At 46.7% G+C, this 13,658-nt stretch overlaps 1 protein-coding gene across 2 annotated transcripts in view; it reads right to left on the bottom strand.

Moving 5' to 3' along the window:
* The window catches only part of eva1ba (eva-1 homolog Ba (C. elegans)), a 116,667-nt gene extending 105,816 nt beyond the window's left edge, over positions 1–10,851 (bottom strand). For both annotated transcript variants that reach the window (XM_072501940.1, XM_072501949.1), the window contains exon 1: positions 10,583–10,851. The gene's annotated coding sequence lies outside the window, so the exon portion shown is untranslated. The remainder of the gene's footprint in view (positions 1–10,582) is intronic.
* Positions 10,852–13,658: the final 2,807 nt, after the last annotated feature.

Genomic DNA, 13,658 nt, shown 5'->3' with positions numbered 1-13,658 from the left:
CTTTTCCATTTTTCTCCAGAATGGATGTGTTTCTGAACTGACAGGGAGCCTGGATGAATTTATATGCAGGAGACCCATTACAGGCTGTTGCAGCAGAGTCCTGAACTGACCACTCTCGATACAGAAAAGGCCGCGGCCTGGAAATACACTGGAAGCAAAGTTTGATGTGAAGCAATGGGGCCTCTCCAGGAAAAGCTATGGGCAATACATTTATAAACCATAGAGAAGATCAATACCAGCTGAAAACCAGGGACTTTGATCAACAGCATGCTGTGAGGAAGGCGCACTAAAGAAACACCATCTGAAGCGAAGATTCTTATCTTTTGACCTTCATCCTTATTATTTTCACCCTTTCCCCACTCTGTGTTTGTCTGTCTTGTGTGGTTGGGTAGAGGGTGGGACAGTTAATGGGGGGGGTATTAGGTTAGCTTGTTGTTATCCAATTGTGTTTACTGCATATATCATTATTCTTGTTATAAATAAACAGTAATTGTGTTTCAACTTACAAACCGGGTGACTGTAATTTGGGGGCAGCCAAAGGCCAAAGACTTGGGGAATTTTAATAAGAATTATTGGTGAATTCACTTGTGTTATGACTCGAAGGCGAGTGGGGCTGGAATTGACCGTGCATTTTCCCAGGATGCCATAACAAATGTCAAGGGAGATGGTTGGATTCTCTCTTGTTGGAGATGGTCATTTGCCTGGCATTTGTGTGGCGTGAATTTTACTTTCCATTACCAACCCAAGCCTGAATATTATTCAGGTCTTAATGCATGTATAAATGGGCTGCTTCAGTGCGGAATGGGATTTAGAATTTGTAGCCGCACTTTGGGTTCATTTTGGAGATTCTGATTGAGGCTAGTTGAGCGACTGGGAGAAGGGCAGGATTTAATATTAGAGGTGTATATTTTAAAGTGGTAACTGAAGAGAGTGCCTTTGGTGTTCTTGAAATTCATCTGGGTAAAATTCTTCATCCATGGCCCCAAGTTATATTGGCAACCTTAAAGGTGAGAGGTGAATATGGTTAATTAAAGCCAAATGTAACAATATATGCCTTGAACCTGGTCCTATGTCTGCAGGTGATGTTATGAAGGGGCAGCATGTAGTTCAGAAAGAAGAGGAGGTCAACGGTAGATTCTTGAAGGACTTTAGGATGATTGAGCAAAGGCAGAACGGGAGGAGTTGTTCAATAGGCTCTGGCTGAGTTCTGGTAAGTTTGAGTGATCAAGGCAGTACCATGGAAGAGAGGAGGAATGCTTCGGTCAGAAAGGTTTTGAAAGAAAGAAGTCAACAGAGGGAGCCATTACCAATGTTGGCAAAACATGGGAGCTTGGAGAAATAGTTATGCAGTGAGGAATTGGGTAATTGGGGGAACAAACATGGGGTGTGTCATATGGAAGCAATGTGGTTACAGAGGGAAGGGTGTGAAATGGGACAGAAAATGCAGCGTGACAGGAGATTGGAGGACAAGTGAATGGAACACTAGGGGTTATAGAAAGGGGTGTTATAGCAACAGCTTCACTATGGTTTCAATCACAATAACAAATAAACCATTGTGGTATTTCCAAACCCTGGGGGGGCGGGAGGGGGAGGGGCGCGGAAGAGGAGACATGGATACTCGAGTTTCATTCTGTAGTGTATAATGTCAGAAATTGGCTGAGAATTAAGGCAAAGGTATTGTTGAACATGGTTAAAGCAGTGAACAATTCGACTAGCTTTTTGTCAGAACTTGCAACCCACTGACTTGAGAGCAAAGAATGAACCAGGATGATGGTGGTGATTTAGCAACAAGTGTACTGGAGGGAGGATGAAGGAGCAGTGAACAGACCAACAGGGTGAGACTGGGGATCATAGCTGGTTCCTTTCTGGTCAGTATCAGCCAACTACCCACTGGGTAAACTAACAAAGCCATTAGCGGTGACACATTTCAGCACCAGATGCACTTGACATAGTCACCATGTTGAGCAGCACTGTTTTCAATCCGTGTCATGAATGTGCCAAAGGAATGTCTTGTTATGATACCGTGATGGAACCGTAAACCAAAATAACCCGAGTTACAATAGGACCCCAAAATGAAGAAATTAGCGACAAGATTTCACGTTTTGCAACTTATACTTCAAACAAGTCAGAACCAACATAAATTAAACATGAATTAGCAGGCAAGAGATACTTAAAATGAAAAGGTAATTTTTAAATAGTTGATCCAACAAAAATGCACCTTACACAACCACAAGCACCCTCATCAATATGTAACACCACATGCAATCTCCCTCTTTCCAACTCAATTGATGCGGCCTTCCAGTTGCATTCACTGGCAGGTTATTCCATCTGAGATCTCTGGATACGGTTAGCACCATTTTCATGCACATCTACCCACCCTCTCTCACTAAGGTCACCTCAGATCTGATGGTGGAGCTTCCCAGAGTTCCTCCTCAACCAATCAACCTACACCCGGGTCACAATCTTGTTGTTTGATACAAACACCTTTACACTCCTGAGCTATTCAACCAACTTTTAGGACTAGCCCTTTTAGCTTGCTCATGCATCGCTCCCCTAAGAACTTCTGGAATTCTATTTTCATTTTACTGCTAAACAGAAAATCAATATTTTAATAGAGCTTTGCTTGTTTCTCCTCAGACAAATTCTGTATTTCTCTTTCAGTCTCTCTTTGCATTCTCTTTGAATCTGCATCTATATGCTGATTGCCTTCACCCTCCAGCACCCCTGCTTGTAGTCCTCCTTTGTGTCTGCGGCTCTCCTTTGTGTCAGCCAGCCACATGGCAATCAGGTCACATGGACCAATATTTTATATTATCCAATAAAATTGCAATTGGTCTCTTTACTTTTAATGCAAACCCTTCAAAATCTTTTCAAACATTCTTAGAAACAATTCAGGTTCTTGACACATTTTAAAGAAATTACAATTTTTCCTTTCTGTACTGCTTCCAGGTCAAAAATTGTCACTCCTGTTAAAAGATGTTGCCATGACAGCATCATTGCTATCTAATGGAGTGCTGTGGGAATTAGTTTCCTTCCTCTCCACAGTTGCATATTAAAATGGAGCATAATTAACAAGTCTGAGACCATTTAGCAGGAAATGTGTAAAGTCACACAAGCCTATTTTTACAACTGCACTTTGCAGCTGTCTGGCCTGTATTTAGACACCACTGAATGAGAGCAGAGAGAGTTGATAACATCAAATTGTCTGCGTTCTGCTTATCACTACTGATGGAGGATCTTTGCCAAGCCTTCACAGTCCAAGTCTCAGATTCCTGATAAAACCCTGATGCTCCTTCACAGAGCTCCATGCTTGCATTTACCAGGATCTTATTGGCATCACTCAAACAAGATGTTCATCTAATATCCACGCACTCTTTCAAACTGCACATTACTGGATCGTAATCTGGAGAAAATGGAATCTCTCCCCACTTAAGCCTGAGACACTCATAGCACCTGGAAGTCCACCTCAGTTGCCATTTGGCAATTTCTCAGGAACATGGGACCGAACCTGGAGCCCCTGATAAACAGGCGAACATTGACGGACAGGAAAGACCCAATGGTGCATTCGGCCCTCCCCACAAAACTGCAATTGACAGTGCCTCTCAATACAGACACTTCCCACAAAACCTGGAAGCCGTGTAGTTCGCTGGGAGAGACATAAAACCAGATTTAAATAAAAAACAGCCCACTTAGAAAATCTGACTGATTCGTCTCCAACCTGTTTCAATGATTTAACCTAGTCCAGCAGTCAGGCTGGCTCAGTTCCTGTACCCGACATTGTAGATACTGAGTGTGCCAATTTGCCCATTAGATGACAGAGGATCATCGCCACAAATGGCCTCAATGTCCGTCCCCATGCCCCTCTCCATCGCAGCCCAACTTCCTTAAAATCAACTCTGCCTTAGTTGGAAGATGTTTTGATGCAATTCAAAATGTTCCTTTAAAGATGATGTCCTTTGTTGCAGTGTCTCTTTAAGGGGCTATCACTTTAATTTGATTTGTTAATTAGTATAAATAGGGCACAGCTGGGACACTAGGTGAATGAGGGGAGAGTTATGAAACTGGATAAAATCAATGAATGCTCTCCATGAAGAAAGGTGGGGCGGGATTTCATCATCCAGGACCAGCCGGAAATCTCCAGCCTCTCCACGCCTTTGTTTTGACTTCATCCGCCAGCTTGGATTCTACAGCCTGGGCCTAAAGCTCTGGAATTCCCTCCACTACTCCACTTCTGTGTCTTCCTATAAGATGCTGATTATAATCGGCCCCTTTGGCATTTGGTCACCTGCCTTAATCTCTCCTTCCTTAACACAGTGTCAATATTTTTGTCCCATAATGATGCCTGTGAAGCTGTTTGAAATTGTTTACTTTGTTGAAGATATTAAATCAGTACAGGTTGTTACAGTTGAATGGATGCAATTGTCTGTGTTTGTCAAATTCACTCCTATCTTCGCAACCCTGGGCTGAGTTTTATATAAAAGGTCAGGAACTAATGTTGTGACCAGAGATGGGATCCAAACTGAAACTGGTGAGCGCTAGGACCCTGGGTGGCATTTTACCAGTGGCAGCTGGCCAATTGAGGATGGTGTTACACCTCCCAGAGCTGCCTGCCCAATCAGAGGGCTGGCAGCACTGCAGCCTTGGCAGTGCCATTGTTAGAGGTGGCCAGGGCTGATGCTACAGGAAGATGAAGTTGGCACCTCAAATAGTCACCCTCAAAACAGGTAGGTTTATTATATTTCCATGCTGGAACCAGGTTGATCGTCCCCACAGATCAGGGTGCGGGTTTACCTTCCAGTGGCAGCACTGTAGCTGCGGGGGAAGCCATTGCTGCCAGGAAGCCATCCCCTGGGCCAGGAAGGGGCCATAAAGCAAGGCCCCCACCAGGAACTCCCCCACTGGGAGGCTACCAGCTTTTACCCAATGGTCTGCCCACAGGATTGCAGCCCCTCGCGGCGCCAATAAATTGCTGGTGGGGAGTGGGGGGCGGGAATGACGGGCAATTGACTGACACAATCGGCCACATTATGGGCAGCAGCACTGCTGAGAATCCCGCTGCGGGCAATCTCCCCTGGCAATGAGAAGAAATCAGGCACCCCTCCTGAATGAAAGCTACTTTGATTGGAGTTGCTACCTGGACTGCTGAAGAGCAGAACTGATGGAGCCTTGGAGAATTGGCTGCAACATGAAGCTTCTATCAGCAGTTGAACTTTGTGCTGTAAGAAATTACAGACACACACATCCTCCTAATGACTTTGGGAGTGACCAGTTTTTGGGGTGCATGGAAACTTCACATGGATTTAACTTTCAAATAAGAAGCAGGTGACAAGAATGAGTGAAAGCAATGATTTACTTACACCAGGAAATACAGACTGAAGTATGTTTATTCTGGATTCAGTCATGGGAGTTATAAAAACATGCGGCTGAGCTGATTTTTGATTGTTGGCCCTTTAATAAGATTTGGACAGAATCACTCTGGGGATTTTCACCTTGACAGAAAGAGGAAGCAACCCACATCTCCCACAGAATAGCCATGTGATTCAAGTAGTGAGGATCAAGACTAAATGGGAAGAGAAATGGGGGGGTAAATAGGTTGGGGCTGTGGTGCGATGCAATGCGACAGGGTTGAGGCATGGGCCTGGGTAGGGTGCTCCTTCAGAGGGTCAGTGCAGACTTATTGGGCTGAATGGCCTCCTTCTGCACTGTAGAATTTATGATTCAAGGTCAAAAGCCACTTGTAAATTTAGCAAACACAAGATTACTTGAAGTATACTTGAATAGAGATTTTTTTGAAATACTGCTTGAGGGGAGAGAGAAATCCTTTCAGGCACCAGCTGCAAGACTGGCAGTCTTTTTCGAGACTAACATTAAACTTTACAGCCTTTGGCAAAAGCAGCTGCTCAGCTTCAAACTCCGAGCAAAACTAAAAGCTAAACTGCCTGCCACAGACCTGGGCCAATCGCGCTCGGCGCGGAGGCGGAGAATTTGGCGTGGGACCCGCGATCAGGTCCGAAGTCTTCCCGCGATTCTCCAGGGACCAGGGAATCGTCGCCAATCACGTGGCGCCGGTCGAGGGCCATTGAAAGAGACCCTGAGGCAATTCTCCGCCGACAACTGGCCGAGTTCCCGTCGGCGTGGTTCACTCATGGTTCCACCCGGCGTGAGCTCGGAGTGGGGGCTGCAGGACGGCCAGGCTCGCGATCAGGGACCACCAATCGGTGATCTGGGAGGGAGCCTATATAGTCGGGGCCGGCCCGCTGTGTTGGTCCGCCATGTTGCACAGGTCCGTCGACGCACGCATGTGCGGACCCGTGGCCGGAAGTGCAGGGCCCCGTATCGGCAGTCGGAGCTGCGTTGGCTGCTCCGGGGCTCTGCTAGCCCCCTTCAAAATGGAGAATCATTCTGGTCTTTCTCCAGGAAAGTCCAGAGTGATTCGTGCCTGTTTTCTCGCGGGCGTGGGGAACATAGGCCCATTGTCAAAGAATTCTGCCACTGGTTCCTCCCATTAACTGCATCATCTTTATTCCACTCAAATGTCTAGACGTGCTTACCTAAGTCAATGTCTCAAATTATTTACTTTTTCTATAAGCGAAAGTCCATTAAGCCTCTCTTTGTAAACACATACATGCTTGGAATGAAGGATGAACTCACTTTTATGACATCTCAATTGCCCCCTTTCCAGCTAGAGTTTGATACCTTCCTCTAGGTTCTTTAATAATATTACTACAACAAATACATATTCCTGAATCCAGACTTTTAAAAGCATTCCTGCAACAGATATAAAATACAACATATCAATATATATCAATTTCTTACATTCATAACAGTGGGACTTTGTCAAAAGCTTTCTGAAAATCCAATTGGCCCACTGGCTCTTCCTTATCTATTTTGCTAGTTAAGTCCTTAAAAAGTTCAGTAGGGTTGTCAAACATGATTTCCCTTGAATAAATCCATGTTGACTTTGCCTAATCCCGGTAATATTTTCTAAGTGCCCTGTTATCACATCCTTTACAATACACTTTAATACAGATGTTAAGCTAACCAGTCTGTAATTTACTGATTTCTCCCTCCCTCCTTTTTTGAATAAAATGGTTACATTTTCCACCCTCCAATCTTCTGGGACTGTTCCAGAATCTATATCATTTTGGAAGATGACAGCCAAAGCAGCCATTATTCCCAGGTCCACCTTCTTTAGTACCCTGTGTGATGACGGGAGGGCTTGAGGAATATTGGGACAAGTTAAGAGTTAAACGCCTGGGGGTATAATGTGTGGCTGCAGTGATCATGGTTTTAAAAAGGATTTTGTTTTGGTTCTAGGGAATAGCAGGTGAAATTGATGAAGCAATGTGTTTTTCAGTCCAGGTTAATGAACTCAACTGGGGAGGTACATGGGGAGTTAATGTGCCTTTGCAGCCTGCAGAGATCATTTGTTTCTCAGCTTGGGGAGATGAGGTCATTGTTGGGTGGAGCCCAGAGAGGCAGTGAGTTTGGAGAATCTTTGAGAGAGAGTGAGGAGCTGAGTTCTGTTCTGCCTGACTCTGAGTCCACAATTCTTTCCAAGTGAAATAGTTAAAAAAGAGTAATACTATTTTAAAGCAGAACAGTCTAGTCAGAGGTCAAGGAAGAGGCGGAAACAATCTAGTTGAAACAGCTATTTGAAGACATTCTGCCAGAGCCTGAACGGGTTCTAACCTCAGCCAGATCTGTTTTATAAAGCAAGTATTACTCCATGCCCTGATAATCTTAAAATGGATTGAGAGCGGTATGTTTCTTTTCTTGTTGTTTGATGGGAAATTGTATCGTTGTGTTAAGGGGTAACTGTAGGCTGTTCTTTTTGGGTGTGAAGTAAAAAATTCAATATTGTATTCAGATAAAGTTTTGTTTTAGAAATACCAAAGCCTTATGTTTTTAGAATCTCAGAAGAGCCCTTCAGCGGGTCCCCCGGCAGCCTTCGTGCCTCACCGGATTCACCCAAGTCCCACGGGACGTCGGAGTTGGAATTCTATCCAAAAGGGGCGGGACCAAACGGCACTCCCGGAAGTATATCGTAAACCTGCTTAGGACCTACTCACCCGGGATACACTGGCCTCCTTCGATTCTCCGGCATCCCCAGGTAGACTGCAGCCGGGCGTCGTTCAGCACTGGTCCACACAAACGTGGACCAGGGGGAACAGCACCCGGGGGGTCTCCTGAGCCATTGTAGATCCCTGGGTGGTCAGGGTCAATGCAGGGTGGTCCCCGGTCCTCCCCCTAGAACGTGGGCACCTTAGCCCTTCCCAGCTGGCACTTTAGTACTGCTACCTGGTCACTGCCAAGGTGACCGGATGGCCGTGCCAAACTGGCAGGAGCACTGCCCAGGTGCTGGGGTGCCAGTTCAAGGATGCCTTGGTGCCAAGGGTCAGGGCCCGAGGGGGGCCATGCCCATGAAAGGAGGGTTTGAAAAGTGGAGCTGTGCAGGGCAGGTATGGAGGATCAAATCTGAGTCCTCGGCGCCATGAGGCATCAGTGCTAACCACTGCACCACCTTGCCGCCCTCAATTCCAGATTATTAATTGAATTTGAATTCCATCAACTGCTATGATAGGACTTTAATCTATATCCCCAGAGCATTAGCCTGGACCTCTGGATTACTAGTCCAGTGGTATTATCAGTACACCACCATCTTATCAAATATGTATGTAGCCCTGCAGGGCTATGAGGAAAGAGCAAGGAAGCGACATTCATTACAGAGCTCTTTCAAAATGCTCGATCAGTCAAATTCATTTTTTCAGTCACGTAAACCAGAATCAAACATGGCTGCCACCAATGACAAGGGTTCATCTCCTTCTATTCTCGGAGCTCAGGACAATTTGGGCCTAAATTCAGCCTGGGGCAGTATTTTCCGCAGCTCCCCCCCCCCCTCCCCTTCCCAGCCGCATATTTTGCCACGACGGAGGTGGCTCACCATTGGCTAGTGGCAGGATCTTCTTATCCCGCCACTGTCAAACGGATTTCCCGTTCTATGCTGCCAGGAAATCTGTGGCGGGGTTCGCCGTCAGTGGGATCTTCCAATGCCGCCAGCGAGAACGGCCGGAAACCTGCAGCCCACGTGTCAGTAGACTGACTGGTGCCTGCCCCAAGTTCAGTCACTTGAAGGTTGGGGTTTCCTGCCATCTGCTGCACTCTTGAAGACAGAAATCCCATTGATATTCTCCGGATTTATCAGCACGAATATCACAAAGGACTAACACCATGGGAACCAGGAGGATATCCATTGTCTGAGTTTAACCCAGCCAGCAAAAGCAAACATCATCAGCCCTCTTGAGTAAATAGAGCTGGTGAGTCAAACTCAATATTGCAGCCTAACAGGTTTACTCATTGAATCACTCATTCACATTTTCATCCTGAAGCGTGCCATATTTTATGACTGTGGAATTCAAAACTGTCAAGCAGATCTTGGCCCCCTACCCAACGACTCAGAGCACTCTATCATCCGTTGCAGAGCTATCTGGACAAGGTTTGATCCCTGACCTTTGCCAAGATAACAGATCCAAATCCAACCAATGACTGGATTGCCATAATTTGCCTCAGTGCCCCCATGCCAGTGGAGGGGAAAAAATAAGGTTCAGCTCCTGCACCTATTTCCCATCCTGCTCGGCTCCTTGGATGTCAACTGAGGACAAGTTGTGAAGTCCTGTGGTTGAATAGACAGTGTCATAGTGGTGATGTCACTGCAATAGTTTTCCCGTCGGCCCACGCTAACTCTCCGGGGACATTGGTTCAAATCCCACCACAGCAACTGGTGAACATTGAATCCAATTAATTAATAATCTAGAATTGAAAACTACTGTCAATTGTTGTTCAAAATCCATCTGGTTCACTAATGTCCCTTCGGGAAGGGAATTTGTCATTCCCACCTGGTGTGGCTTACATGGGCACTCTGAACCCATGCCCAACATGAAGCTGCAGACCACAATAGAAAATAAAGCTCAGGATTTAGGGAATGGGAGTAACGGGAAGGGAACAGCTACCAGTCCCATACAATATACTGATAAATAAAACAGTTCAACTTCCTTCACAACACAGGACGCGTCCCCACAACAGATACCATCAACAGTGACAAACCTGCAGCTGACAACAATTAGGAGGGCAAAGTATTTCCTTTAATCATTTCTTAGTCAAATTTTTGAAAAGTAAAGCAAATTAATTTGGGTTCAAGCGTTCAGTTGGGTTCAAAGCACAGAATGCTGACTGTCTTAAAACTTTAAACTAAAATAACATCCTGCCGTTCATTAATGCAGCTGGAAACACGAATATCACTGAGGTTATTTTGTAATCCTGGCTAACAGGTTCCCTGACCTATGACTAGGCTCTGCATTGCCAGTACCCTCTCCTGTCTCGCACTCTCTCTCACTCATCTCACACTCCCCCCACTCTGTCCTTTTCCACTTTGCTGCATCTCTCCACTCCCCATCTGATCCTCTCATTCCCTTTTACACCCAAATCATTTTCCCTTCCTGCCCTTTCCCTTCAAATGCTGTTACCAAACCAAGCCATTCCCAGCCAGTGAATCTCCCTTGTCCCTTCTCCCCTGACATCTCACCTGAGTGTTTCTTGTTCTCTCGGGCTCCCTTCAAGTTGTGTCTTGTAGTAGCCACAGCTGCATTCTCAGCTTTGTGAAGCAGCTGTCCCTGAACACGAGTGGTTTTTAATGTTTGCACCCGAGGCTCCTTAGTGTAGCCCCACCTCCTCCCTTTTAGGACCCGCCAGCCAATTCGGGACCAGCTGCTGCCTCACTCAGGGTACGAAGCAGGACCCTGGCCTCACTGTACCTGCTGAGAGTGGCTAACATCGGCTTGGGTCCACAGACGTTAAGACTTTGACAATGTTGTCAGCACCCTTTCAACCCAAGAGTTGCTCGTAAATGATTAATGCAAGTCAGAACATCACGTTCCACATGACAAGTTCAATGCTCTCTGTTTCCAGTATGAGAAAATGACGCAGCTGAATTCTTATTGACAGAATACAGACCTGCCAGGTTGTCCCCAGTTTGTTGTAAGGGACAATGGAGCGCTATTATAACAGAGCAACTGCATTTACCTAATTCAGCAATTAGTGTAAAACTGCTCCGCCACCCCGTGCAATGGAATCCACACCGAGTTCAATTTAAAGGAACCATTTGATCCTAAATTAGAAATGTTTTTTCCAAATACTCTTACGAGTAGGAATTAAAACATCAAACGTATTTTACATCCAAATGTGTAGTATGATTTTTACACAAGGAGCACTCACTTGTTCATGAAGTTATTCCCTCTTTCAAGGATTTGCCATTCCAAACACTCCGAACCAATGTGTTATAACCTGCCTGCTTACCATTGACTAATGACAATCCCACAATCCTGTGGGGGTATGAACTTCCCCAATGAGGGGGGCGGAGAAACCATTAGTAAACTCCAAGTAGAAATAAAGCTGGCCAGTTTAGGAACCAGCAGGAAGGAGTGTGCAGCAAGGGAAGTTGCTGCTGCTGTTATATATATATATGTTATTGTAAATAAATGTTATTACTTTGTATCCTTAAACTCGTGCTGGATTCTTCGTGGCCCTTACAAAACTGGCGAAGAGGGTACAAAGAACAAAGAACAAAGAACAAAGAAATGTACAGCACAGGAACAGGCCCTTCGGCCCTCCAAGCCCGTGCCGACCATACTGCCCGACTAAACTACAATCTTCTACACTTCCTGGGTCCGTATCCTTCTATTCCCATCCTATTCATATATTTGTCAAGATGCCCCTTAAATGTCCCTATCGTCCCTGCTTCCACTACCTCCTCCGGTAGTGAGTTCCAGGCACCCACTACCCTCTGCGTAAAAAACTTGCCTCGTACATCTACTCTAAACTTTGCCCCTCTCACCTTAAACCTATGCCCCCTAGTAATTGACCCCTCTACCCTGGGGAAAAGCCTCTGACTATCCACTCTGTCTATGCCCCTCATAATTTTGTATACCTCTATCAGGTCGCCCCTCAACCTCCTTCGTTCCAGTGAGAACAAACCGAGTTTATTCAATCGCTCCTCATAGCTTATGCCCTCCATACCAGGGTAAAAGTGAATAGCTGTCTACACTGCTGAAGCCACCTCCCTGGATTTTTGTTGGATACAGGTTGGAAGTTGTTTTCTATTATACCATGCCTCTGTACGGACGTTTGGATGTTTTTGATGCTGCGCTGGAAAGGTGGAACCAGTACGCACAACGGATGCGTTACTATTTCTGGGCAAACAATATCACCGAAAACGAGCGCCAGGTGGTCATATTGCTCACTGCCTGCGGCCCGCATACATTTGGGGTGATTAGGAGCCTTACGTACCCAGCTGTGCCTGACACCAAAACGTTTGATGAACTTGTGAATATAGTGGGGCAACATTTTAACCCAACCCCGTCCACGATAGTCCAGCGTTACCGGTTTAATACCGCTGAGAGGACTCCTGGAGAATCCCTTGCCGATTTTCTATCCAGGCTATGCAGGATTGCGGAGTACTGTGACTATGGTGAGACCTTGTCAGAAATGTTACGCAACCGTTTGGTTTGCGGTATTAACAATGCAGCCACCCAGGGAAAGTTGTTAGCTGAGCCAACATTGACTTTTCAACAGGCAATTCAAATAGTATTGTCCCGAGAGAGCGCAGAACGAGGAGTGCAGGAGCTACAGGGAATGGAAGTGCATGACTTGGGGCGCAACCCCTTCCGTCCGAAAACGTCCCCCCGCGCTCCTGCGGTACCTTGGGCGAGGCAACGTCCGGACCGACGCCAGTGGCCGTCGGACATTCCTCCCCGAAGGGAGCCTTCTCCAGAACCAATGGGTGAGGAGCCATGTCCGTGTCAAACTTGTAGGCACCGACACCGTCACGGACGCCAGTCCTGGGGGCGCACCGTCGTTCCAACCGAAACTGGGACCAGCCCAGTGGCCGTAACTGGGACCAGCCCAGGGGTCGTACCTTCCATGTGGATGAACCTGCGGTGACTACTCCTGAGGTCGTGGAGACGGAGGACGACTGCCTGCAGCTGCATTGTGTGGCAGCTCCCCGTGTGGCCCCCATTAAGGTGACAGTACGGGTCAATGGTCACCCGCTTGAGATGGAGTTGGACACTGGCGCAGCGGTCTCCGTGATTGCCCAGAGGACATTCGACCGCATCAAGCAGGGTATACAGACCCTTACATTAACTGACTCACAGGCCAGGTTGGCCACCTACACGGGGGAACCACTGGACATTGCAGGAACTACAATGACCCCTGTTGTTTATGGACACCAGGAGGGGCGTTTCCCACTTATCGTGGTGCGTGGCCATGGGCCCAGCCTGTTGGGTCGGGACTGGTTGCACCATTTGCGGTTGCAATGGCAGCACATCCTCCAAACAGTTTCTGAAGGATTGGCTGAGGTGCTAGGACGATACCCAGATGTATTCCAGCCTGGTTTGGGGAAAATAAAAGGGGCCGTTGCCCATATCCAAGTCGAACCAGGAGCCACGCCTTGCTATTTCCGGACGCGCCCGGTGCTTTGCTCGAGAAGATTAAAGGGGTGCTCACTCGTTTGGAGAGTTTGGGTATTATCAGGCCCGTCCATTTTGCTGACTGGGCAGCACCAATTGCACCTGTAATGAAGCCAGATGCCACAGTTCGCTTGT

Source organism: Scyliorhinus torazame, chromosome 1 (assembly GCF_047496885.1).
Source record: "Scyliorhinus torazame isolate Kashiwa2021f chromosome 1, sScyTor2.1, whole genome shotgun sequence".
In the NCBI taxonomy this organism is placed as follows: domain Eukaryota; kingdom Metazoa; phylum Chordata; class Chondrichthyes; order Carcharhiniformes; family Scyliorhinidae; genus Scyliorhinus; species Scyliorhinus torazame.
The sequence above is the reverse complement of the archived record's forward strand: the minus strand, read 5'-3'. Positions and strand labels throughout refer to the sequence as shown.